The sequence below is a fragment of the Thermobia domestica genome, chromosome 18, assembly GCF_964235325.1.
Source record: "Thermobia domestica chromosome 18, izTheDome1.hap1.1, whole genome shotgun sequence".
Taxonomy (NCBI): domain Eukaryota; kingdom Metazoa; phylum Arthropoda; class Insecta; order Zygentoma; family Lepismatidae; genus Thermobia; species Thermobia domestica.
This window is the reverse complement of record NC_137471.1, coordinates 96,001,790-96,028,845: the sequence shown is the minus strand read 5'-3', so window position 1 is coordinate 96,028,845 and position 27,056 is coordinate 96,001,790. Positions and strand designations below refer to the sequence as shown.

General features: G+C 36.9%; 1 long non-coding RNA gene across 1 annotated transcript in view; it reads right to left on the bottom strand.

The window, feature by feature from the left end:
* The window catches only part of LOC145675501 (uncharacterized), a 178,266-nt gene that overhangs the window by 7,593 nt on the left and 143,617 nt on the right, over positions 1 to 27,056 (bottom strand). The gene's annotated exons all lie outside the window — the stretch shown is intronic.

Here is a 27,056-nt window from a genome sequence, read left to right as displayed (position 1 = left end):
TTTTCGGCACCTTATAACTCCGAAACTATCCACTTTTGAGCACAGGTTCATATTAAGTTTTTTTCTTATTTTGATGTGAGGAATCTGTTTCCAAAATATTCTGACACATTTTTGCAACACCCTGTATATATCACATTCTATCAAAATGAAATATTTTTTACGATTTACCGTAGAATAAGTTTTAACTCTGAGGGAAGAATTAAAGTCGATCTCTCATTCTTGGCATATTTCAAACCTAAGCACTGACGCACTCGAGGTGTGGGGTCGAGAGAGATGGGGGGGGGGGGGGGGGGGTGTGGGTGTGGGGGGTGGGGGGGGATTGAACACATTCTTTGATTGGGAAGAGTTAATTTATCTTTCATTGTAAGCACATTCAAGTCCATTATTGAATTATTTTAATTCTACACAAATCAGATTGTGAGAAAAAAATTTAATAAATAAACATTATTGTATCAAAATGGAAAAATCTTTTATGAAAGTGAATACGAAACATTTTTTCAACAATGCATGTGATGAGAAAAGAAGAAAATTTATCCTCTAGTTCTTGACTGATTTAACTCCATGCCATGGATATGATTCGGAATTTTCAAAGAAGATATCGAATATGCGTTTTACGAAAATTAGCGTGGAAGAGTTCTTTTTAAATTGGAGAGATAGAAGTTCATTCCTTCATACTTTATAGATTTCAAGCTCAAGAAGTGAGAATGACTGAGACCCCCAAACAAAATATACGCTATATTACGTGAAAAACAAATATTTTTTTCATAAGTTTTCTGGATAAATAATTCTATTATTATTTTATTTAATACGAAAACTTTTATTCACAGGACGTTGTCACGTTTTATCTTTCATCACTGATCAATTTCAACCACAAACATTGTAGGTGACCAGGAAGATCTAAAGAAAATATATATAAGGTAAAGTTAGGACACTTCGCGCACAATTCAAAAAACTTGCCTAAAATAGCCAATATCGAGACAATATTGTTAATGACGCAGTGTGCTGTTGAGTACTTTATGCACAGGTTTGTAGCCACGGGGGGCTCATTGGGGCCAGGCCCCCCAAATAACCAGCTTATAAAACATCATCGTAAGATTACCTCGCTTCAGTCTTTTTAAAATAACAAAGTTGACATATAATTCATATAATTAATAATTTACGGTAAAATAGTATGGAAAATACTATTTTACCATACCGATCGAAAAATAGTGTAGTATCCAGGGGCGTCGTTAAGGGGGGTAAGGGTGGAGCTTCCCCCCCCAAAGTCATCAATTTCTTAACAAGTTGGCAAATTAAAATACCTAGTTGGCAATTTGAAGAATGCCGCTTTGTTCGTGCTGCAAATCATTATCAGTTCTTTTATAGACTTGGCATAAATTTTGTGTAGTTTCCTATCTTGAAATAAATTGATATATTCGTTAAAAGCTTCTTTGCTTGTTGCCAAGTGATCAGTGTCGGATTTATGTATAAGCTAAAGAAGCTATAGCTTAGGGCCCCACTGTCTTGGGGGCCCCGAAAACCTGAAGAAAACTGGTTATCCACTTCCAATGTATAAGAAAATCAATCAATGAAATAAAATTTACATATACGTAGGACGTAGCAACAGTGCTTCCTGTTGTGTAGGCTACTATGATGTAAGTAATGGTGCCCCTTCTGCTAGCCTGGTTCCTAAAATATCATTAGTTTATCCATTTCTGTATATAGGGTACCTACGTTCACCTGGACACGTAAAGGGCCCCATTACCTTCAACAGTTTAGAGCCCCACTAAACCTAAATCCGACTCTGCAAATGATCACATTTCACTCTTGTTCATTTGATATTCCTAAACATTTTGAAGAATCTTTAATGAAAAATCGGGAAATTGTACCACTGACAAAACCTGAATAGAGGTGGCGTGCAAAATTAAAACAAAGACAGAAGAAGCGTTTCGGTTGCAGGTAGAGCATTGAACGCAAAAGCATTTGATACAAGAGCATATACAAGACAACACGCAGATTGTGGAGATTAATAAGAGAATAATAAGAATTAATTGGCCTATTAATAAAATAAGAACAAGGCAGTGACTGGTTAGTATAAACTTTTTACTATGTATAGTATGTAAATTTGACAAATTTAAGAGTGTTTTCCCAATAGTAAAATATCAAAGGGAAGTAGATTTTGATACCAGAGTGAGTATATTGTGTAACCATGTCTGTTTTGTGTGTGAATAAACCTTTCCCTTTGAACAAAAAGTGATCATATTAATACGGAGGAAAACAATAGATTATTTGAGTTGTTTTCCAGTAAGACTCTATTTACAGGGCTTTTCGAGTAGGGAGAATTGAACAAAATGTGTTTTGGGAATAGTATCACAGTAGATTTCTGGGGGTGTTGTTCGGTGGGGAGAAAGCTACACTGAATGCCAAGCAGTGCCGTGCCTTGGGGTGGGGCAACCGCCCCGGGTGCAGATGTAAAGGGACACAAACTTCGGGAGGAAAATGCATGTGCGTACACATGTATAAAATGCAAGGAAAAAGTAATTAAAAGTGCTCAAATCAAGAAAAAGCAGGGTTTAATTTTGAAAATTTTCTACCGCTTCGCGCCAAGCATGGTGGCGCTTCGCGGCTGGTCTGTCGATCTCACCTATATGTACGGGGGCGCCGTCGTATACTCTCCTCGTGGGCGCTGAGTTACCACGGCACGGCTCTGGAGTCAAGTCAGTTCGTCGCTTCCACTGTGAACCTAAGTGCAAGATTCCACAAGTCACATTTTGGAGTTTAAAACAATACGTCTACTGGGTGAAAGCATAGACCGGTGTGTGTTTCACTTCACTTTCATACAAATGCGTTGCCTTTTCTACCTTATTTTTAATCCCGTAATTGTTTCTTTCGAAAGTTAAAGAAGAATTGCAATTCTTCCTTTCTTTATAGCATTTGTAAGTCAAAGCATTACATATACCGCTGTATGTTACTTATGTAGTTCACAGGGCCGCAACTATGGGGGAGGAAGCGAGGCACGTGCCCTGGGCGCGTGGTTGGAAGGGCCCTAAAAGGAACGTTATATATTAGTATTTAATATATTTCATCAGAGTGCGAAATTATGAAATCGAAGTGGGAGGAAACGAGGACTGAAGAGTTAAAAAAAAAGAAACAAAACTTTGTGCACTTTTATTTTTCAAAGTTTCGATATAGAAAGTTCACGTATTTGGGCATCCAGAAGTAGTAAACTATACAAAGTTAGGTATTACGAGTATACCGCTGATCACTAGTTCATCTAATAATTAAATACGAAATACACGTTGATTACATATGAATTACGGTAATTACTTTGGAAACTTCTGACATAATTTCAGTGTAATACCCCCCAGCAAGAATTTAGTGAGAGAATTTTGTCCAAAAATATTCAGTGGGGGAAATTCTCCTGTTCCTCAAGGATTTCGCACCCTGTTTTTCACAATAAATTTCACTATTTCAACTCGATAATAAATAATGAATTTAATGTAGAATCAAATCTCACATTATAATATGTATTATAGTGCATTTTTCTCTCCTCTAACTACATACATTATTCATTTTGGTAGAAAATCATTCTACAAAGACATTCTCTCAGGCTTTCTCACACTTCTCTGCCAGAGCCTTTCTCCGCACCCTACCCAACAAGATCCGGCGTTTTACCAAACGTTCTTAAAATATGAAGTAGATGAACTAGGGAGGTATTTGTGCGTAGGTTAGCTTGGTCTCTCACCGAACTCCTCAATTGAATGTTTATGTAAATTATATGTCCCTATAAATATAGCGTAACTTATCGTACATTTTTTAATGCATTTCTACAACAGATTATAGCATTAGAGGTTCTCGTGAGGATTGGGTGACGCGGATTATCTAACCTAGCCATAAGTTGTCAAATTAGCAGTTGTGCATCGTGCTTGGTGATAATGATCTAGAGTTGAGATGTAAAATTGCACTCGAAAGCGGAACAAGGGCTGTTTCTATTCGTATCTCAGACGAGGTACGGAATGAGACGAATAGGTATTTGTGCGTAGGTTAGCTTAGTCTCTCACTGAACTCTTCAATTGAATGTTTATGTAAATTATATGTCACTATAAATATAGCGTAACTTATTGTACATTTTTAATGCATTTCTACAACAGATTATAGCATTAGAGGTTCTCGTGAGGATTGGGTGACGCGGATTATCTAACCTAGCCATAAGTTGTCAAATTAGCAGTTGTGCATCGTGCATGGTGATAATGATCTAGAGTTGAGGTGTAAAATTGCACTCGAAAGCGGAACAAGGGCTGTTACTATTCGTATCTCAGACGAGGTACGGAATGGGACGAATATGAAAATAAGGTTGCTGTAATAGATTTCCACAGGGTTGGTAAAAGTGAGACTAAGATTTTCCAAACACTTTTCATTCTTTTTAATAAGACTTGGCAATTTTTAAAATCAAGACTTGGCAATGTCAAGTTTAATCCCCCCCCCCGAATCTTGTAATGCTCGCTACACCGCTGATGGTATCTCTTCCTTATACGGATCGGAAAGTAGCATGGTATACTTTTTTTTCCTTTTTTTTGTGACAACAGATTACACAATTTACTGCGATTTATATTTGACAGTTTGATGACGAACGTTTTAACAAGGTACTATAAATACTGCCATAAAACATTGGTACTAAATTAATTTGTAATTACATTATATTTTATATGCTCTATCTCGTGTTTAATAAAACATTTTTTATCATATGGAAAATTTGGTGAAAAACAAAGTTTTTATTCAATTTTTCAGTTTGGATTTCATTCGCTTTTTTAAAATGCTACTTGGTGTAAAACAGGAAGTAAGATATAGCTGTTAATAAAATAATTATGTTTGTTTAGTCACGAATAATAAATAAATATTTTTGTTAGGAAATCTTAAAGAAATTAAGTGCAATTTCAAAGAAAATCAGTCTTATGTAGATAGATTCTGTTTACGCAGGCTTAAACTGAAATAGTTACGCACAAAGGTATAACATTTGGTCCGGGACAGTAGTTCTGTGTTAAATATAATAAAAACTATCTGGAATATAATTTATGGAGAAAAAGTAAAATAATAATAACATTAATAATAATAATAATAATAATAATAATAATAATAATAATAATAATAATAATAATAATAATAATAATAATAATAATAATAATAATAATAATAATAATAAGTTTAAAAGCAGTGGTTTTAGTTTTCCGGATGGAACCAAAATTTTCCGGATTTTTTCAGGCCTCAAAAACAGTAGCTGCAACACATTTTTTTTGGCTTGGCCCCCCTTAAAAAACGACGGGCCCCTTCTACATTAATCTGCTGGCTACACCTCTGCTTATGCACAATACTAGAACCGCAAATTATGGTTGAAAGTGATTGAACTTTAAGTGATGGTCGTTCTTCAAATCTCCTATTTTGTGCAATCTTCCCTATAAAGGTAGAGATTGAGCACACGGGCAGTTGATATTGCGCACGACGGTGATACTACAGATATACCTTATATGATGAAGAAATACCTTTTCTAGAAACATACACTACTGACAGCGAACATTTGTATGATACTGTGTAGTACAAAGTTTAATAATGGTACTATAAAAACATGATTATAACTGTGTTACCAAAACTGTGCGTCCATTGTCCTATTTGAATAGGGAATAATGAACCTGCACAGTTTAAGGGGAAGTTTTCATACTGGTGGTAAATTGGATATAACGCTACTTTCAACAATGAAGTAACGCAAACATGAACCACTTTTTGGCTATTTCACACTACACTGTACGACTTGGTTTCTCAGGGTTCTCCCGTTTCCTCCCACTTTCTTCATTCCACCACTTCATTCATTTCTCATTATCACCATCTCCTTTAGCGTAGCGGGCATAACCGTGGAACGTAAAATTTCAGGATTTCATTTCAAACTACAACCTTCCTTTGAATTTATACTGAACATTCGGAAAAATGTACGCACACACTTCGCAGCATTCATGCAAAAAGTGAAACGTATTTTTCAGAAAGACAGTTTCTTCGATACATGAATTAAACTGGCACTCTATTTGCAAAGTTGCCAATTATCGTTCATTACAACTTGTTGCCCCCTTTCCTTTTGCATTTGGCCCCATGCGAACTAACCTAGCGCGCAATTTGTCCCGACTTTACCTTATATTGAACCTGAATCGAATATTTTTTAAGCAAGAGATTAGACAAAATTCTTTTACCACATTATGTGTAAATACGAACGTACAACATTGGGTGAATTTTGAACTCATTTACTCAATTTTTGTCGGTGGAATTCAACCGTAAACAAAAGCTATTACCGTAGGTTAGAGGAAGCCGTGCACCAAGTTTCATTAAAATCTGATAAATTTTGCTATCAGAACAGACGCACGGATCAGAATGGAATAACAGAATAAGCACACAAATACTGATCAAGTCGGAATGTAGGATTCTTACAAACTTCAATTATTTACATAATTCGTCAATTGTAAAAGTAAAATTTAAATTTTAAAGAATCGAAAAATAGAAAATTCGTATCAAGAAACGATCCCTTAATCTGCATATTGTCACCCATGCTGTGGTTTATATTTTGTTTTAAATTTAGCACCTTTTTCTGCACCGAGGTGTATAAAATGTAGTTAACGTAGGAGACATGAGCTCCGAACCACGTAAGTTCCCACCGGGAATCGAGCTTGAATCTTCTGCGCTGCATACGTGAAAGCCTACTATTTACATATAAGGGGCCTGTGATCTGTCATTATGTTCTGTAATTATTTATAGATTTCGCATAATATAAATTGCGAGTAAAAAACATATTAATATGTACTAACAAGGGAAGATCACACTGAGATTCGAACGAGACAATTGTGTTTGCATTTGTTATGTTATAACTAGTCGAATCCCAAAGTTATACGTGCCAGCGGTCGGGATATCGTGAGTTAAAACACATTTTGTAATGTAAAAGCTCCAAATTAGCTCACAGAGTAGTTTGAACCGCTTCATTTGTTCGGAAACGGTTGGGTAGATGAAAAATTCGGCGAACACGTATCCCATCATTTTCAAAAGCATACTTTTTGGAGTAAAAAAGTTTGCCCTAGGGTCCCCCATAGGTTCCCAGACGGGGAACAACTTAAAAGTTTCAAATGACAAGGGGGTTAAGAAGCACATCGTTTGAAAGCTATTGTGAAATGAAAGAAGATGGAGCAAGCCACGACTCTCTACGACAACCCTATGCAAAATGGCGGTGGGTCAAAATGTAAGCAAAAACTTAATAAAAAAAAGTCCATGGTCGCCCCTATAAATCGGAAACGGTAAGACAAATGTGAAAACAGGAAAGCACGTGTGACATTATTTTCGAAGTATAACGATTTAAAGTAAACATTTCTTGTCCCAGGGCTCCTGGGTATTGCTTGAAATATTGTGACCAAACCAACGAATGGCATACAAATGTAACCATCACGAATACGTTACAATAGAGCCCCCAACCTGACTGGTGCATCAAGTCCTTTATGAACTACGTATAATAAAATTAGAACAGTACCCGAAGTTATTCAACTATTGTTTAGCATTATGAATAGAAAGTCAGAGTTTCGTGTTCATCGCATATTCGTTATATTCACGTAAACGATTTTGAGAGAACTGTGACTAACGTGAATTAGGAACAAACGTATATGTATTGTTACGGAATGAAATAATAGTTGAAGTGAATCGATATTCGTTCTTGAGTCTTTCTATTGTTTCCAAATATGAAGTACAGAAAAATAGAGATTAAGATCTGTATTGTTATGAATGAGTACAAAAAAAAAAAAAAAAAAAAAAAAAGCAGATTCAAAATACAGTGCAACTGACAAGGGTTCTAACTTAAGGGTCTTCACTACAGCGAAATTAAACTACCGCTAATTTTAGAGTTTTTCTGTAATATCTTGAAAACAAATAAAAAATATTCGAAAAGCAGAAACGTAGTGAACTAGACAATGCGATTTTGCATATAATACCCTTACCACAATTCACCTATCTGCTTTTGGTACGCTGCTATTTACAGAACCCGCAAAATATGCTAAATCTATCTACAGTTGCAAATCGAAAGCAGATAGATGAGTTGCGATAACGGTATCACATGCAAGATCACATTCTCTAGTTCTCAACGTTTCTGCTTTTCGAATACTTTTTTTTTTCAAGATATTACACAAGAACTTAAAATTAGCGGTAGTTTAATTTCGCTGTAGTGAAGACCCTTAATATAGAATACGTTAAATTGTACAAATTAAACAAAGATCATAGGATATTGTACTTAACTAACTTACTAATCAATATACATGCCAAATATGCTTTTCCTGGCTCCAAGTGCCTATCATTTCGACATATGTTTTAAGCGGCCATCTTTGATTTAAGGTGACTTTTCAATTAAGTTTGTATTTACATTTCGACCTGCCGCATTTTGCACGGGGTTATCGTAGAGAGTTGAGACTTGTGCCATCTTCTTCCATTTAACGACAGATTTCGAGTGAGGTGCTACTTAATCCCCTTTGCTCTTTGAAACTTCTGAGTTAGATCCCATCTGGAACCCTGCGGGAGCCCTAGGATAGTGATGAGCAAATGCAAGACCAAGACCAAGACCCGGGTGGTCTTGGTCTTGGTCTTGGTCATGCACACCCAGTCTTGGTCTTGGTCTTGATCTTGCACTGGAACCCTTGATCTTGGTCTTGGTCTTGCACACCCAGTCTTGGTGTTGGTCTTGCTTGCAAGAGTCTTGCAAGTCTTGCTTTCAAGAAATCTTATGCTTTTCATAGGTAAATTATACTCTGGATATAAGGGATAATCAACTCTCCAATAGTAACGGAAATGCAATGTATGTTTCTAAACGTAATATAGTTTACAGGTATGATGAGTGTACAACATAGGTGATGACCTTTATTTTTTTAATGGGTGCCCACGCTTGATTACTTACAAGACAAATCACAACGTTTCGTTATCTTTTTATATATATTTTTAACACATCCAACATTCCATTGGTTCCCAAACTGGGGAGGCTACCCCTGAGACGCATGAAAGAAAATCAAGACGGCACATGAATTGAAAATTATTTTTACACTTTAAAGGCGTCAATTTTTTTTCAACCACTATTAGCTAATGCTTGTATTGAACAAACTTCCAATTAAATATTGAGATTTTGTTTCACTGGTTCCAATATGTACTGTATGTGGCATAAACATGGTCATTACGGAATAGCGATGAAAAAAATTGCATCTTTCGAAATGTGGGCATGGAAAAAAAAGGAGAGAATTAGCTGTGTTGAACGGAAAACAAATGAGAAGGTATTAAAAATATTAGCAATAATAGAAGAAAGAAGAATTTTAGATATTGTCAAGGGGAGGAAGAGAAACTGGTTGGGATATTGGCTGAGGAGAAACTGTATTTTGAGGGACGTGCTAGAGGGTATGGTGGAAAGAAAGAGAGGGAGAGAGCGAAGGAGACTGTAGTTGAAGGAAGGTATTAGAACAGAAAATTGCTATGTCAAGACGAAGAGACTAGCTGAGGACCATCGTACATCGAAGCTTCTCAGTTGCAACAAGTAACCTACCAATAATGGCAGAATAGCTAATATGCTGTGGCTGCTGATGATATGTTTAGCAATATTGACCAAAAAAGAGAAAAAAAAATTAAAATAATAATTATTATAACGAAACCTCTTAATATTATTTTAGAATAATTCGAAACTGAAAACGACTCAATTGTCTATGTCTTTTGTGTAAACTCAATTGATATAAATACTTTTGATCCTCTATATTAGAAATACAAAATAACGGCATCAAACTCCAAGTTATTTGAAATAACTCTACAAAATCAGTCTCACTTGTGAATATGGATTACAAGCATCAATTACCCACTTAGTTAGGTTAAATTTAAAAAATAATATGTTTCGTTAGTCATTCACTTTTTTTACTATTACTAAAGCGTTTTCTGATATTGGTCATTTTCGATGATTTATATATTTCTCTCCCCTCCTCCCCCCAAGTTGCGGGGTTGAATTTGGATTTAAAAGGCATCAGACTGTTCATCTCAGAGACTCCGAAAGCTACGGATTCGGCACTGGTAAATATTGGCCATTTTCAATAAATTCATATATATCCTCCTCCCCCATGCTGCGAGGCACGGCATCGGAAGTGTCACTGTTCATCTCAATGACCTCGGAAACCATGGATTCGACATTGATAATGATCATTTTCGATAATTTTTATATATCTCCTTCCTCCACCTCCCCAAAGTTGCGGTGATGAATTTGCATTTAAAATGGATCGGAAGTATCATTGTTCAACTTAGCGACCCCGAAACCTATGAATTCGACACTAATATTTGGTCATTTTTTTTATCGTTTTTATGTATATCCAGCTCATCCAAGATACGAGGCTGAATTTGGTCGTAAACGGTATCGGAAGTGTCAGTATTCAACTCAGGGACCTCGAAAACTATGGAATCGACATTAATATTCGACATTTTCGATCATTTTTATATATCTTTCCCCTCACCCTCCCCTAAGTTGCACCGTCAAAGTGATAAGGCAGAAACCATCTCAGGTTCGAACCTCATCTATGTTGAAAATATTATCGAGATCGGTCCGGTGGTTCAAGAGTTACTAAGTTTTATTTATTTTGTACATTCTCCCCTCTCCTCTCCCCCCCCCCCAAGCTCTACCGTCAAAGTGGCATGAAAAAACACCCAACTCCGAAGCTCATTCATGCTGAAAATTTTATTGAGATCGATCGGCTGCTTCAAGAGTGATGAAGTCACAAAGACAGCCACTTTTATTTTTATTTTTTAAATATATCTTCCCCTTCCCCTCCCCCCTACGTTGCACCGTCGAAGTAAAATGATAAAAATCGTTCCAGGTCTGAACTTCTTCTATGTTGAGAATTTGATCGAGATCGGTTGGATGGTTCAAGAGATTAGGAGTCACAAACATAATCACTTTCAATGTTATAATATAGATTTATTGTTGTAGTATAATGTTATATCGCTCAATCCTCCACGTGCCGTATATCTAAGGAGGCTAAAAGTTAAATTGATAAACAATTATTCAACGTATAAGCACCCCTGAAATCAAATTTGCGGTCACATGCACTAAGTTTTTATCAGTATCATGAAAATGTTATTTTCGATATTCATTTTATGAGGATACATTAAAAATTTCCAACGGATGTATGGTATACGAAATTACCGATGTTAATGGTATACGAAATATGGCATTAATGGTATATGAAATTACCGATGTTCAATACTACATTTCTCTTTAGTTTTGAAAGAAGAACGCCACTAATATGCTTTGAAATGAAATGAAGTATCTAGTTTAACGTCCCACGAATATGAACCAAAGCTAAGGGAGATGGTGATGATGAGAAATGACTGAAATGGTAAAATGAAGAAAGTAGGAGAAAACGGAAAAACCCCGAGAAAACCCACGCATACGGTGTTCGTCCACCAAAAAAGGTCACATGGTGCAAGATGACACCTGTGTGGCTTGAAAACGAGCAATATCTGCAGAAAATGCGAACAATCAATTCATAAAACGGCATACTGTTGCTATATGCTACAGGGGCAGATCGATTCACACGAGGGGCCACGGTGGCTCAGTGGTAGAACGTTCACCTCCGGTGCTTGGGGTCCCTGGTTTGATCCGAACTTGCGCCGTGTGGACTTTGTGGTGGACAAACACCGTGCTCGTGGGTTTCCTCGGGGTTCTCCCGTTTCCTCCCACTTTTTTCATTCCACCATTTCATTCATTTCTCATAATCACCGTCTCATAACCACGTAAAACTCAAAGATTTCATTTCATTACATTTAGATTCACAAGAATTGCATAAACTACAGGGAACACATTCACTCCAGTGCCATTTTTATTGAAGCCAAGAAATTCAAGTAAGAGATGTAATGATTTTTTCCTCCTTTTTTACATTCTATAAAAAAATCAAGTAGTACTGGTACTTGTACAAGACTCTTGCGCAAGAGTCTTGGTCTTGATCTTGCACCCCTTGGTCTCGGTCTTGGTCTTGCATCGGCATTCCTGGTCTTGGTCTTGGTCTTGCATGCAAGACTCTTGCGCTCATCATTACACTAAGACAAGAAATTGTTTCTTAAAATCGTTGTACTTCGGAAATAAAGCCACACGTGCTTTCCTATTTTTAGATTTGTCTCACCGCTTGCGATTTATAGGTGTAACCATGGACTTTTCCATTAAGTTTTTGTTTACATTTTGACCCGCCCCCATTTTGCATAGGATTGTCGTAGAGAGTCGTGATTTGCTCCATCTTATTTCATTTCACAATAGCTTTCAAATGATATGCTACTTAAACCCCTTGCTGTTTGAAACTTTTGAGTCGTACCCCGTCTGGGACCCTACGTGGGACTCTAGGGTAAACTTTTTTACCCGAAAAAGTGTGCCTTTGAAAATGATGGGATACGTGCTCGCCGAATTTTCCATCTACCCAACCGTTTCCGAACAAATGACCTGGTTCAAATTATTTTGTAAGTTAACTTGGAGCTTTTACATTACAAAATATGTTCTAACTCACGATATTTAGACTGGTGGCACGTATAACTTTGGGATTCGTCTAGTTATAACATATCAAATGCAAACACAATTGTCTGGTTCGGATCTTAGCGAAACCAGTTCATGACCTTCCCTTGTAAGACATTATATATATACTTAGTTATCATCAAAGTATAGAACTAAATGTGATCTTATAATTCTTAGGATGGCAAATACGTGCTCAATAGGAGACGAACATCGATAAATAAAATGCATTGTATCTCATTTATCCTAGGTGCACTAATTTTGCTAAAAGATTTACGTAACATATAAAAGCTAGGATATCACGGTTTAGTTATCGCGACAAAGATATATTGCTGATATATGTACGGAGGAATAATAGGTATATTTTACGTTGCTGCTATTTTCATTGAAAACAACAACAAATTAAATTGAAATGGTTGATCTATCACATTGTTTAAAATCTTATAATTTTCAAATGAACAGTGATTTGTATAAAGTAATGAATGAATTTTAGAACTAGCAGGCATTGTTTGATGATCAAGGTCCAGACACGCTCACGCTATGTCAACACTGGAATTCTCTGGCCTTTCTCTGGTTTCCAGGAGCTTGGTAGGCACACGTGATGAGTCGCGAAGCCACTCTCTAATCATTTTACTATTATTTCATTCTCCATAAATTTTGTAAATGTGGGATCAATTTGATGCTTCCTTCTTGATGTTATATTTTTAATATTCAGAACTGTATAGGAAACAATTGGTTTAGTAAACTAAACTTCTAGCTTAACAAACCGTAGAGGGCAGAGCCTATCAGCCGGCTTGTAGTATTCATGTCATATCGGCCCTCCTCGCTTTCTATATTTTATTTTGCTACTTCTTTCTTTCAAGTAGCTCCCCAATTGTCCTCATCACGCTGAATTGACGCAGCAATGACAACGATATCTGGGGAGTATGAATGGTCACCCATTCTTATCCTTTCCTCTGATCAAAGTTGCCAATAATTAACTTTGTTGATCTCACTAAAGCGGTATTCCAGTGCCACTAGTGCAGTGGCTCCAAACAGTTTACAATAATTTAATTCTTGCAAATAATTCCAACTACACATTATCTAGTTGTCATGAAAATGTAATCTGCACTAATTGCATCCTCATCTTTCGTACCTGAGAGCGTCATGTGTGTTTTACTGTAGGTTTTCTGTTGAAAGACATTTGTGTTTTACTGCAGATTCCACGTTAAGTTGTACGTGTTCTGAAAACGAGAAAACTTCCACCTCATTATGACTCAATCAATAAATTTAATCGGTTATTTTCTTTATTATTTTTTTAATTTGCCAAAAGTTAGAAAAAACGCTGGGGAACTAACATTAGCTCTTAATACGAAGTGCAGAATCTACGTTGTAAGTTGAATACGTCAGAAAACACTTTACAAGTATGCCTGAGCATTGAGGGCGTGGGAATAAATGCAAAGAAAGATTTATTGGCACTAAGTTACATGATAATATCTAAAATATGTAACAAGTTTTTAATTATCTAACGTAGTGGCGCCATATAGGTTATATATTAACATAAGCGCTTCACATAGAAAACACAAACATCACTTGAAGAAAACACACTTGTACATACATACGTAACAGCTAGAAGATTCACACCTGTTGTACTGTTCCGATGAGAACAAGGTAATTCGTTTTCCTTGTGAATCTTCCGCCCGGTTTTTTTTCTGTTTACCCCTCGCTGTTTCTCTGCCATTTTAACAAATTGACCAGGCTAATTTCAATATTAAGAGCCCCACTTCTTGACTTTTTTTCTTCTGTAGAGAGGGAGGGTGGACGTTTATAAGGAGGGAAAGCAGTGATCACCAACACGCATGTCGGGTAGTAAGCTAGTGAGGGCGTCCCGGGGTGCACCTGGGGAGCCCCGTTATTTACAAGGTGCTCTCACGGAAGCCCCCTTTCCTAACCGAATCGTTCAAGTTCTCATAGACCTAAGTGGGTCCCAGCCATTAAAAGTTGCTGCTATTAATCTCTGCAAATGCACGCACTACGGTATGAAATGTCAACGAGTTGTATGAAGCTGGTAGGTATCTATGTTAAAAGGAGAGGAAATATACAAAAAGAAAAAAAGAAGTGCAATTTTTAATCGATGAAATAATAATGATAACAACCCTGAAAGCTAACCAAGTTCCTTGTACTTTACCCGGATTTAAAATGTGAAGGGTCCATTTTTCTGGATTAACTTTTGCACGGCTTTTACATTTCAATGATATACTGGAGTATGCGTTTATCAGAAATACATTCTAGTGAAGCGATATAAACAGGAACGGCTCATAAGGATTATGATCCTCGTCAGGACTAACACACCGTCTAAATATTGGGAAAGCTTTAGGTGCTTAATAATATATTTTTATTATGTTTTAATTGGAGAGATCATACTGAGAAAAAAATGTATATGGCGCACGTAAAATCGTATGTTATATTTGTAAATCCTGTAGTTTTTGGACTTAACGTACAGCAAACGTATAACTGAAAACGCGTTTCATAATACTTTCTGTATAAGTGTTTTCTATCTGTACGTACCTTCCGTATGAAACAACATAGGCGGTCAGTATCTCACATACAAATGGACGTATATGACATATTGCTGACGAAGGTAACATACATATATGTATGTAACATAAGGAAGACTGTTAGATATGAGACATCCTGCAACGGCATGCTGTAACACCTAAGGGCAGTGCCTATGTAGTACAACAAGGATCACTGGTTCTTTAAATTATTACTATTGAGCCATTAAAATTGACAAACTCATCTGCCATAATCCTTCCATTTATTTACGAGTATATTATATATCTGGTTGCTCCTGACAACGACATATCCAAAATCTCATTATTTAAAAACACTTGAATATCTTCATACATTAACATTATAATTAACATATCTTTTCTTTTTCTTCTTCTAATAGTACAAACAACCAGCCAGCCTAGTATATATTTAAAATATCTTATTACCCAGAATTACAAGAGAGTACAGATTTACAATACGAATATACAACGTACCGTTGTAGTAGCATACGGATAATGCATGCTCTGTACTGATTTCTGTAGTAAGCAAGAGGATTCCGTGTATTTGTACAATAAATCGCTGTCCGGAGAACGCATTTTTCTTAGTGCAGTATGTGAGTTGCCTGAAAAATACTAGGGATTTTCCCTCTGAAAAAATATACCCCCCCCCTTTGAAAAGAAGATGTTCATCCTTCACAGAGATAACTTTTTTTTCTACCTCTAGATTTGTTAATGCACTTGAACATACAATGTAGAAACACACAATAGCTTTTATTTTCTGCAGCCATACTATATAAAAAAAAAACGTTCATGCATATTTTAGATAAATATGTATTCCCCTTTTTGTTTCAGAAAAGTTCAGACATATTTTAGATAAATTTTACGAGCAAGCAAAATGGTTCTATTAGAGTATATTGTAAGGAACAGGGTTCAAGAAAATGCACTCACTCTTTATCGACCCATTCGTACACTGGGGAGAATATAAAGCTTACGAAAGTCGATGAGTAAATCCAATAATAGTGAGCTTTGTTCTGTTTCTTCGTGTATGTTTTATTGTCGTATCAGCCAAGAACTAGAATTTTCCTTGAAACACCTATAAGATCTATCATGTTATTAATTGACCCGTGGATAAAGCTTTAAAAAGAGTATTTAAGGAGCCCTTCATTCTGCAAATTAATTTCGTTCTCTGTCAGATACGGTAGCAGACTAACATGGGCTTCGGTTAGTTTAAAAATATAAGTATACTGGTATATACTTACTGAAACATTAAATTTGTAGTCCGTAGAATTGAGTGATTCGTAGAATAGTTTGAGTAACAAGATAGGATCCCACTTGAGAAAAGTTTGCGGAACGCTAGACTAGATCATTAACAAATAATAAAAAAAAAGTAATTCCCTCAATTTTTATTCTGGCGGAACACATTTTACTATATCTGTATTTCTGTTTCTTTATGGTGTACGTTCCCATCTCTGGAGGAGAAGATTCGACTTTGGTATCCAGTCAAAATACATACTATTCATATTGTATATCAAGCAGTCGGTTCATATTTCACAAAGCACAGCGCTGAAAATAATCGTTAATTTGCAACAAAAATTGAAAATTTTTATAAGGAAATATTTTAACTAATAGAGAGAAAAATGAAATGAAATCTTTCAGTTTTATGTCCCACGGTTATGCCGTGTAGGCTAAAGAAGACGGTGATTATGAGAAATGAATGAAATGGTAGAATGAAGAAAATGGAAGGAAACGGGAAAACCCCGAGGAAACCCACGCACACGGTTTGTCCACCACAAAGTTCACTTGGAGGGGGCTGGGATCGAACCCGGGACCCCAAGCACTAGAGGTGAACGCTCTACCACTGAGCCACCGCGGCTCCCAACTAACAGAGGGATGTTTTATTTCGACTCACTATATAGCTATACACTATATCGCGCTATTGGTAGATATCGAGAAAAAGTTAGGACCAAGTCTAAATGAAATGCTAGAGGTATTTAGCAGCAAATTCAACATAAAGATCAACAAGAGCAAAACAAGAGTTATGAGATACGGAAAAAATAAACAAGAAAAATTAAGATCAAAGTAGATCACCTGATGGAAAAGGTGTAGGAATTCCGTTTTTTTAGGGGGTAAAATAACAAGTAATAAAGATGAACATTTGAAGAAATGCTCCACATTCTATAGTGAAGCAAACGGAAGAAGGAAAATTGAAGTTGGAATTGTTGTAGTAAAGGAGTTGTCGCATCTGTAAGTTAAAAAGGAAGAGCGATAGAATTATGAGCATCATATTATATGAAAATGCCCCTCAAGTAGAATGCAAGGAGGAAGAAAATGACAACTTTGGCTAGAGCTAGACAAGACCTCCCCTTGTAAATGGAAATATCTGTCTGTGACCTAAGTGGGGCATATGGGAAAGAGTAAAATAGAACAAGGAAGAGTGTAGGAAAGTGAAGCTTTGGAGAAAGGAATGCAGAATAGAGCACGCAATTACATTCGACCTGGCTGTAGTTAACACCTATTTCGAGAAGCCAAGCAGCCCGCTTATAACTTATAAGAGTGGCAGCAAGCGTAATCAGATCGATTATACGAAAGTGAAGAACAGCAAAATTATAAATGGAGACAGTGTGGCTCCAAGCGTATAGCCAAATGTGAGATAATAATGGACAAATCGATGTACACAAAACAGACAACAAAATGTAAAATGATGGAAACTAAAAGAAGACCAAAGGAACGCGTTCAAGGAAAGGTTCTAAAACAAATAAAATTGGTAGATTATAACAATGATGAAAGTTGAGACTTGGCAGTGGAATGAAGAAGTGCAAGTGGCAATAAAATATAAGGAAGAGATGAAGAAAAGATGGAACGAAACGCGTGGAATAGAAAGCAAGACGACATACAAGCAAGTAAATAAGAAGGCCAAAAGAACTGTGGTAATAGCAAAAGTAAAGACCGTAGACGACTCATATGCAGACATGGAAAAGAAAGAGGGATACAGACGAATAATGGGAATAGCCAAAGCATGAGATGAAGCATCCAAGAATATTATATCAATCAAGAAAATAAAAGAAGACGAGGGTAGTGTGCTGTAGGGTCAGAAATCGAATCAGGACATGTGGTGAGAATATTTTAAGAATATATTAAATAAGGAAAACCAATGGGAAATATATGAAGATGGAGTGGCAACTGAAAGAGAGGTGGAAGAGATAATCAGATAAAGTGGAAAATGCAATTAGAAAAAGGGAAAGCGGAAAAGCAGTTGGTGCCGATAAAATCGCGGAAGAATTTCGAAGAAGCCTGTGCAAAGAAGAAATAAATATATTATGGGATCTCATCAAAAAATTGTGGAACGGGAAAAGATACCGGATGAATGAAGAAAAAGTACGTATATTAATACCAATTTATAAAGGTAAAGGTGATATGCAAGACTATGGAAATTACAGAGGAATTAAATTAATTTCTTATACCATTAAGACCTTAGAAAGAATAATCGAAAGAAGGATATGGGAGGGGACGACTGTTGGAGAGAAGCAATTTGGATTCTTGCCAGGAAGAGGAAAATTGGCACGATCCTTTCGTTGAGATAGTTGATTGAACGATATAGGAAAATGCAAGCGGAGTTGCACCTCGTTTTCATAGACTTGAAAAAGACGGAAGAGTATCCAGAAATGAACTATGGCGATGCATGAGAGAGGAGGTTTCTGAAAAATATTTACGGCTGGGAAGAGACATATATGAGGGAATAGAGACCCAAGTTAAGAGTAGTGTAGGTGTGGAAGAAGATTTCCCTGCGGATGGATCTGTATCGTTATATGTGAAAAATGCAAAGACGAAGCAGAGAAGAAACTGGAAGAATGGAGAAGGGTGTTGGAAGAGAGAGACATGAGGAGAAGTAGAACAGAGCGAATATATGGAACTCAACAAAGAAGACAAAAGCTTTCTATGGCTACAAAGAAAAGGTTAATATATACCACAAAATTTAAGTATCTTGGATAGTACCTCGCCCAGAGTTGAGGATTATATACAGAAACCCAACACATAATACAATCTGACTGGCTAAAATGGAGCAGGGACAGTGTGACAAGATAGTTATAGGTTAAAACATCATATATATATATATATATATATATATATATATATATATATATATATATATATATATATATATATATATATATATATATATATATATATATAAACAGTAGTAAGAGCAGCCATTATATAGAGCAATGAAATTGGGAATCACAAGGGCCCAGTAAAAGATGAAAGTAGTGGAGATGAGAATGTTAAGATAAATGTGCGGTGTGATGAGGGAGGATAAAATAAGGAACGATTAATCAAGGGACACAGTTAAAATGAGAAAAAATCAAGAATGGAGACTGAGATGACTTGGACATGTAAAACGAAGAAACGAAGGCTATGTGAGTTAGAGAATTGGAAAGATTGGAGTACTACGTAAAAGGAAGAAAAGACCCAAGGTGAATTGGAAGGGAGAAATACAAAATTATCTGAGGAGAAGGGATGGACAATAGAGGACGCCCAGGATAGAGGAGAATGGAGAAAAAGATGGGAGAATGCAGAGACAAGGGTTATTATTGGTCTATTATTATTATTATTATTATTATTATTATTATTATTATTATTATTATTATTATTATTATTATTATTAAATATTGCTGATATCTTTCAATTTAGAAAAAGAGATATGTGTTTTCTTATTAATACCAATATTGAGGAATTTTTAATCAATACTATAAGCTTACTGGTGTAAGTGGTAATAATGAAAGAATTTGTAATGATAAATTTTCTTTCGAAGGGGACATGAGTAGGGTAGCTCGTAGAACATTCTGACTAATAAAAGTAGTCGCAATTTGAAAAAGTTTCAAACATGCTGCTAAAGTAAGTATATAATGAAGAACTATTTTAAGATAATTGAGTATGTTGGCTGAATGATAGAGCGATCAACTCTGGTACATGAAGTTTTTGGTTCAAAGAGCTTGGGATGGACAGCATCATGTTCGTGCTTTTTCGTAGTTCTCCCATTCTTTTTACCACATTTTCATTCTACCATTCCATTCACAATCATTCACATGCATTAATCATTAGTCTCCTTGAGCCCAAAGGGCATAATCGTGGGATGTTAAACTAGAAATTTGATTTCACTTTATTTTAAGATAAGCACAGCGGACAAAAGAATAGACACCTAAAGAACATACATAATACTAGATAACAACCCTTCTGACCTGGATACCTCATGGATCCTGGTTGGAAATAATGGTTCAACAAGGTATTGCACGGAAGCCTTATCAAACTGAATCCACACGCTCACTTGTCAATCTCGTTGTTTCAGCAATGTAAAGGGGATGAATGCTCCAAATACTCTCAAATTTTCAATTCTACATAAATATTGAGATAAAAAGCAACATTGCAGAACCTCTCCAACTTGAATCATACCCTCCGTACATTGGGGAAGTGCTTTATTTGCCTTTTGGTGCACTCGACGTCTTGCATAATAGAAATATAGACAAAAACGTGATTCATTAGATCACCTTGCACGTTTTCAGTTTACAGTAATCAAGGTCGCTTGCAGTAGGGAGCAAGGAGCAGTTGTCCCCCCTGATTATTCGCAAGATGTTCATTTGTTGCAAGTACATGCAAGATATACTAATTTGTTTATACATACTATAGTACTTAATATATTTATATTAAATACTACAGTACTTTAGTTTATTTATTGTAGTTAATGAGGACATAAACGTAAATAACTGTTGTTTTGTGTGCACGTGTGCATCAAAATGTGTGTGTGTGGGGGGGGTGACAGCTTGTGTGTCGGTCTGTCGTCCTTCTAACTCCTGGAAAATTTCCTAGTTACAATTCAGTATTTGTGTTCTTGAGTTCATTCAGAATTGGCAGCTTTATACCGATGCGAAAATTGACATCTTTCAATTCACTTAACTCTCGGTTTCAAGTATCCATGACATATACTTCCCTTCGCAATTTTCTTCCGGCACTGGTTGGAATGGACCTTCACGCACGAACTGTCAAGTAGTCTTAGAAATCAGGGGATAAAAGATAGGAAATTAATTTCAAGACCAATTCAAGTACCGAATCTTACAAGGCTTGAAACTCGTCGACAGTCTTTCGGGTTAGAATCCTTATGAGACCTTAGTTCAGACACTATTTTGTTTTCACATGCGTATGTAAAGTCTAAGGTGGAATATGCAGCGATAATATGGGGCTCTAAAAGTAGGAATACATAAACAAAATCGAAAACATTCAAAATTAATTTGTTCACTTTTTGACATAAAGATACAGGGATATATCCAAAATTTGAGAACTACCAAGATCTTCAAAACAAATATTCATTACAATCACTTGAAAGTAGGAGATTAATTTCCTTTAACTTTCTTACAAAAAAAATAATTCATAGTGCAATAGATTCATAATATTTGTTACCAGAAATCAAGCCTTATGACCCACAAAGATCAACGAGATCCCATAACGGCATATTCCATCTCTCAGCGCAACGGACTAATGCATTCGATGTATCGCCTGTCAGAAAAAATGTGTTTATTGTATAAGATGTCACAAGGGCACCCAGATATAGATATTTTTAGTTATAAACAAAATTTTCATTCTAAATAAATTAGCCATATATCGTGCTATGCGTATTGTAACGTATAAAACATGTATTTTGCAATCATATTATTATGTTATTACCTATGTACAGGGTGAGTCAAAAGTCCTTGGACACCTGCATAAGTTTGAAAATCGACGGGAAAAGTAAAAAGTGATGATGGGAATAGGGCTGCAACTTTTTGATGAGGGGTCGCAACTTTTGAAATGTATGTCATTCATGGCCGCTATCTTGAAATCCACCATTTTGGATTCAAGTCATTTTTTTAAAATGGGAAGGGGTGCATGACACATCAAGTAACACTAGCTTGAGCTCAGGAATTTAGTGGTGTAATTTGTTTTCTTTCCTATCTTGTACAATTTAGAAGTTATTAATGTTCAAAGGTGGGAAATTACCTTGATACTGAATGCTACAACACATGTTCTACGTGTTGTCCATTCCGTGCAATGCACAACTGTAGTCGCCGCAACCACTCTGACTGCACACGGAGGAGAATGTCTTCTGAAATTTGGTCACAGGCGTGTTGGATGCGTTCCTCCAGGTGTCTCAAATCACAGATTGTCTCAGCATACACTATCTGCTTAAGATGTCTCCATAGATAAAAATCAAGGGGCGTTAAGTCAGGGGATCTGGGCGGCCACTCCTCGGGACCACGGCGACCAATCCACTTCCCTGGCAGTTGTTCATCCAACTATTCACGGACACCAAGTCCATAGTGTGGAGGGGCTCCATCGTGCTGAAAATAAGGTGGGAAAATGCCGTCAGCGTTCAGTGTGGCAGGGAACACAAGGTCCTGCAGCAGCATCAGATACTGTGGTGCAGTTAAGGTGTTGTAAATGAAAAATAGCCCAATTATGCGGGTGTCCCATATGCCACACCACACCATCACCTTCGCTGGACTATGTTCTCGACTCGGGTCAACCTAGTTCGGATTTGCGTCACACCAGTATCGACAATTATGTCGATTAACCTCCCCGTTCAAAGTGAAATACGCCTCGTCGCTGAACAGTATGCCCTTGGCAAACACAGGATCCAGTTCGTGTTGTTCAGTAGCCCACATGCAGAACTCCAACCGGCGATCAGGGTCATCCTCGTTCAGTTTATGTTGCATGTGCAGCTCGTAAGGATGCCACTGATTGGCGTGCAATATCCGGACAACGGAGGATTGGCTTATTGCACATGCTAGGGACACACGACGGGTACTTCGTTTAGGACTTTTCACAAACGACGAAACAACCTCCGTTGGAGTTTCCTCATTAGTGGTAGTCTTTGGTCGCTCACTACGTGCCCTATCTTGAACAGAGCCCGTCTCCCGGAATTTGGTGATCACGTGAGCCACCGTGCTGTGCGATACCGATTCTCTGTCTGGGTGCCGTCTGTTGTAGTCAGCTGCTATTGTTCGCTAACTGCGTTTCCCTGATATAAGGATGATTTCGATCTTCTGTTCACGTGTCAGACCCATTTTAGATCACCTGGAACAAAGAGAGAACTGGGTCAGTATCAAGGTAATTTCCCACCTTTGAACATTAATAACTTCTAAACTGTACAAGATAGAAAAAACCAAATTACACCACTAAATTCCTGAGCTCAAGCTAGTGTTATTTGATGTGTCATACACCCCCTTCCCATATTAAAAAATTGACTTGAATCCAAAATGACGGATTTCAAGATGGTGGCCATGAATGACATACACTCTGGTATATATGCTACAGAGGAGGGGCTTCAAAAGACGAAGAACACAGCATATAATTAACTTGCTGAAATCTTATGTAGAATTAAATGTAGAGCTTGTTTGAGGTAGTTTTTTTTTTTAAATGATTGAATAATACTTCTAAATCTAACATCATAAGAAATATCGGGCGAATTCGTTATCAAATTATATTCCTACAACATATTTATAGACATATATAAACAAGAAAAAAACTCATTACGTCAACTTGAAACAATTACTGAATTACTTGAAACAATATAAAACTAATTGAAACAATGTCAATAGTCAAGGAAATCAACGAAATTTATCCGAGTGGAATACCTAGTATGTACATAAGTACAATACCGAATGCAATGAAGCACCTAAAGATCATCTAATACAGAAGATTACATTCCTTGGACAGTGCACAATTTACATTTTACAGAATATCAAAATATAATTATCCACTAATACACGTTATTGTGATAAGCCTCGCAACAGCATCCTCAAACCTTCGCCGAGATTACAGACAAAAGATCTCCTCCAGTTCCTTACCAGAGGGTAGCGTTCCCAAAACTGATGCAACGTTCCCTCTTTGTACTGCCATACTGATGCGTTGCAGTAGAAAAGAGGTTGCTCTAGCGTCTCCTGACGATAAATAAATGCGCCGACCCACTTCTTTTATAAAGTTAAGGCCTTCAGGACCCCATGAACCACCCGATTCGACATCTATAGCGACAAAATGATATTTGTCGAGTAAATTGCTATACTTCCTGCGCTTTTCTGTTTCCCGGCGAACAGCCACGTTGCCAGCTTGTGCTGAGAAAGAATGCAGATTTGAAGGGGCGAAGGTGTCGGAACAAGTAAAATCCCATAGAAGTGCTTTTCCTTTCTTCCACGGTATTAGGGTCATACCATCTGGCCTCTTGCCGTCTGCACGACTGCATCCCAACGGTTCACATATAGAAGGAACGCCTGCTGAAATTAGTGCCCTCATGATTATGTCGTTGACGCTGGAGTGGCGTGAATGTCTGTCCGCACTATTGGCACAGGAGAGTCCATGAAGGCCCTTCTTGTCTACGACACTTCTACAAGCAGGACATCTGTGTTGCTCGCAAACATCTGCTCCCAAACGCAGTGCACTGGCAATTCTAAAACTGTCATTGGGAAGATGTAATCCTTAAGAAGGTGACGGAATAGCATGGAGCCAAGCGCCTGCTTCTGGAGATGATGTAGCTAGGAGTCTGGCCTTCTAAATCTTATATCTTAAGCAGATATTAAAAAGACTCATAAAATGCTTCGTGTGGAGTGTTGTACTGTATGGGGCGCAAACGTGGACATTATGTAAAGGTGACTAAAATCGACTGGAAGCCTTCGAAATGTGGGTGTGGAAAAGGATGGAAAGAATTAATTGGGTCGAGCGGAAACCGAATGAGAGAGTGTTAGAAATGGTGGGTGAGAAAAGAACACTTTTAGATATTATTAGGAAGAGGAAGAGAAACTGGTTTGGACATCGCCTAAGAAGAGATTGTATCATGAGGGACGTCCTAGAGGGTATGGTGTCGGGAAAGAGAGGGAGGGTGCGAAGGAGACTACAATTAATGGATGATATTAAAACAGAAAGATCATACGCGAAGACGAAAAGGTTAGCGGAGGACCGTGGAGCATGGAAGCTTCTCAGCTGCGGCAAGTGACCTGCCAATAAAGGCAGAATACCTATGATGATTTATAATACTTACTTTTCGTGATAAATTGTAAAAGAAACTTCGTAACATTGGGATCACAAATGGAACATACTGCACGTGAGCATAATCCATTTTCAATATCACTGCACTAAGTGGAGCTTGAGCCGTGTCAGCTCCCTTGGCTACACAACTGCGTAGAAAATAAAATGGTATATAAAATCAGTATTTTCTTATTCTTTGCTTTTTAGGGATTCTCATCATTTTTCTAAATGAGTTTGAATTTTCACGTTCCAAAATACGGTGGAAACAAAATTCGTTATTGAACCAATATTTTTCTTGATTTCCTAACTTGTACATCAAAAGCTTCAGTCAGCAGTTTGCCAGACACTCCTTTGTTCTATCATGTTTTTTTTTTCTTTCTTTCTTTTTGGAATGCATTTTAGTTATGCGTGAATACAAGGCAAAATATGACACATAAAGCACGAAGTGAACCACCTATCGACAGGAAGATATTCAGTAAGTAAATTAAAATGAGTGAGTTTAACGACCAGAAAGGGGATGGGATTGATGGAATACACACATTTTTTACTTACTTCTATCATGTGTTAACAATAGTCAACACTACCTTCCTTTAGACTTAAAATTCTAAAAATACAATTTTTGAAATACAGGTGAGTTCTTCGTATTTTCTTAGAATATGAGAATAGAGAAATAAATTATCCAAATATAGAGTTTGAAAATTCAATTGAACATAAATTTTAATGTTGATTTAAATAAGAACTTCAAGGAAATTATATTTTTACCGACAAACACATGGAGTTCGCATTTCAATAAGATCTCTAATGCAAGTATTCATTTCATTATATCGATCTAGATGAGCGGAGTTCAGATAGTTGGAGTTAACTAACTTACTCTATAGCCTATGGAACCCGAAGGTTAAATTTCGCGTTCACGAAAGCTCTCCACTAACTTCTATCATTAGCCAACTGGATCTAGTTTCTACTTTGAATTCCTATTTCTACGAGATCCATCTTACTATGGTCCTCTCATCTGCGTCTAGGTCTTCCTAATGGTCGTTTCCCGATTGGACTTCCAGTTAAGAGTTTGATAGCGTTCCTACTTTCTTCCATTCTGGCTACATGATCCGTCCACCTGAGCCTCTTAGATTTGATGACCCTAACAATGTTTGGTAAACCGTAGAAATTATGTAGTTCCCCGTTATGAAGTTTCCGCCATTCCCTATTCCCATTTCTTTTGGGTCCGAATATTTGTCTCAGGGTCTTGTTCTCAAATACTTTCAGTCTACGTTCTTCCCTCAGAGTAAGCGACCATATTTCGGATAGTTCGAGTCAGGCCCGTAGCTAGCCCGAAAATGTAGGGGGAGCCAAGTGGAAGTTAGGGGGGGCCCGATCCAAAAATATTAGTTCATCCCATATTATACTTCATTTGCAAACCTACCGTGAAAATTTTAGAGGGGGCCATTGAAAATTTAGGGGGGCCGGCCCCCCTAGACCCCCCTGGATACGGGCCTGGTTCGAGTTACACAATAATAATAATAATAATAATACCAATAATAATAATAATAATAATAATAATAATAATAATAACAATAATGTTACTATTATTATAAAGTTAATTTAAAGAAAATTAACCTAATTAAGGAATGGGTCAATAAAACACAATCTAAAGCAAATTCATTTACAATAAAAGAAGCTGCACAAAGGAAATAGGAGGAACTCACTATCACAAAAAGGATAAAAGGGAGTGGAAAAACGAGAAGATTATGAAAGAAAAAAGGAAAAAGAATCAAAGAGAAAAGAAAAGGGATTTTAAATCTTGTTTGGAGACCAATTGTAATTCTTAAGCATGTTAAACACCCCCATTTCTACAACACATTATTTCAAGAACCAGAAGAAAAATTAGGCTATACTTAAGCATACATGTATTCTCATTTCCTAAC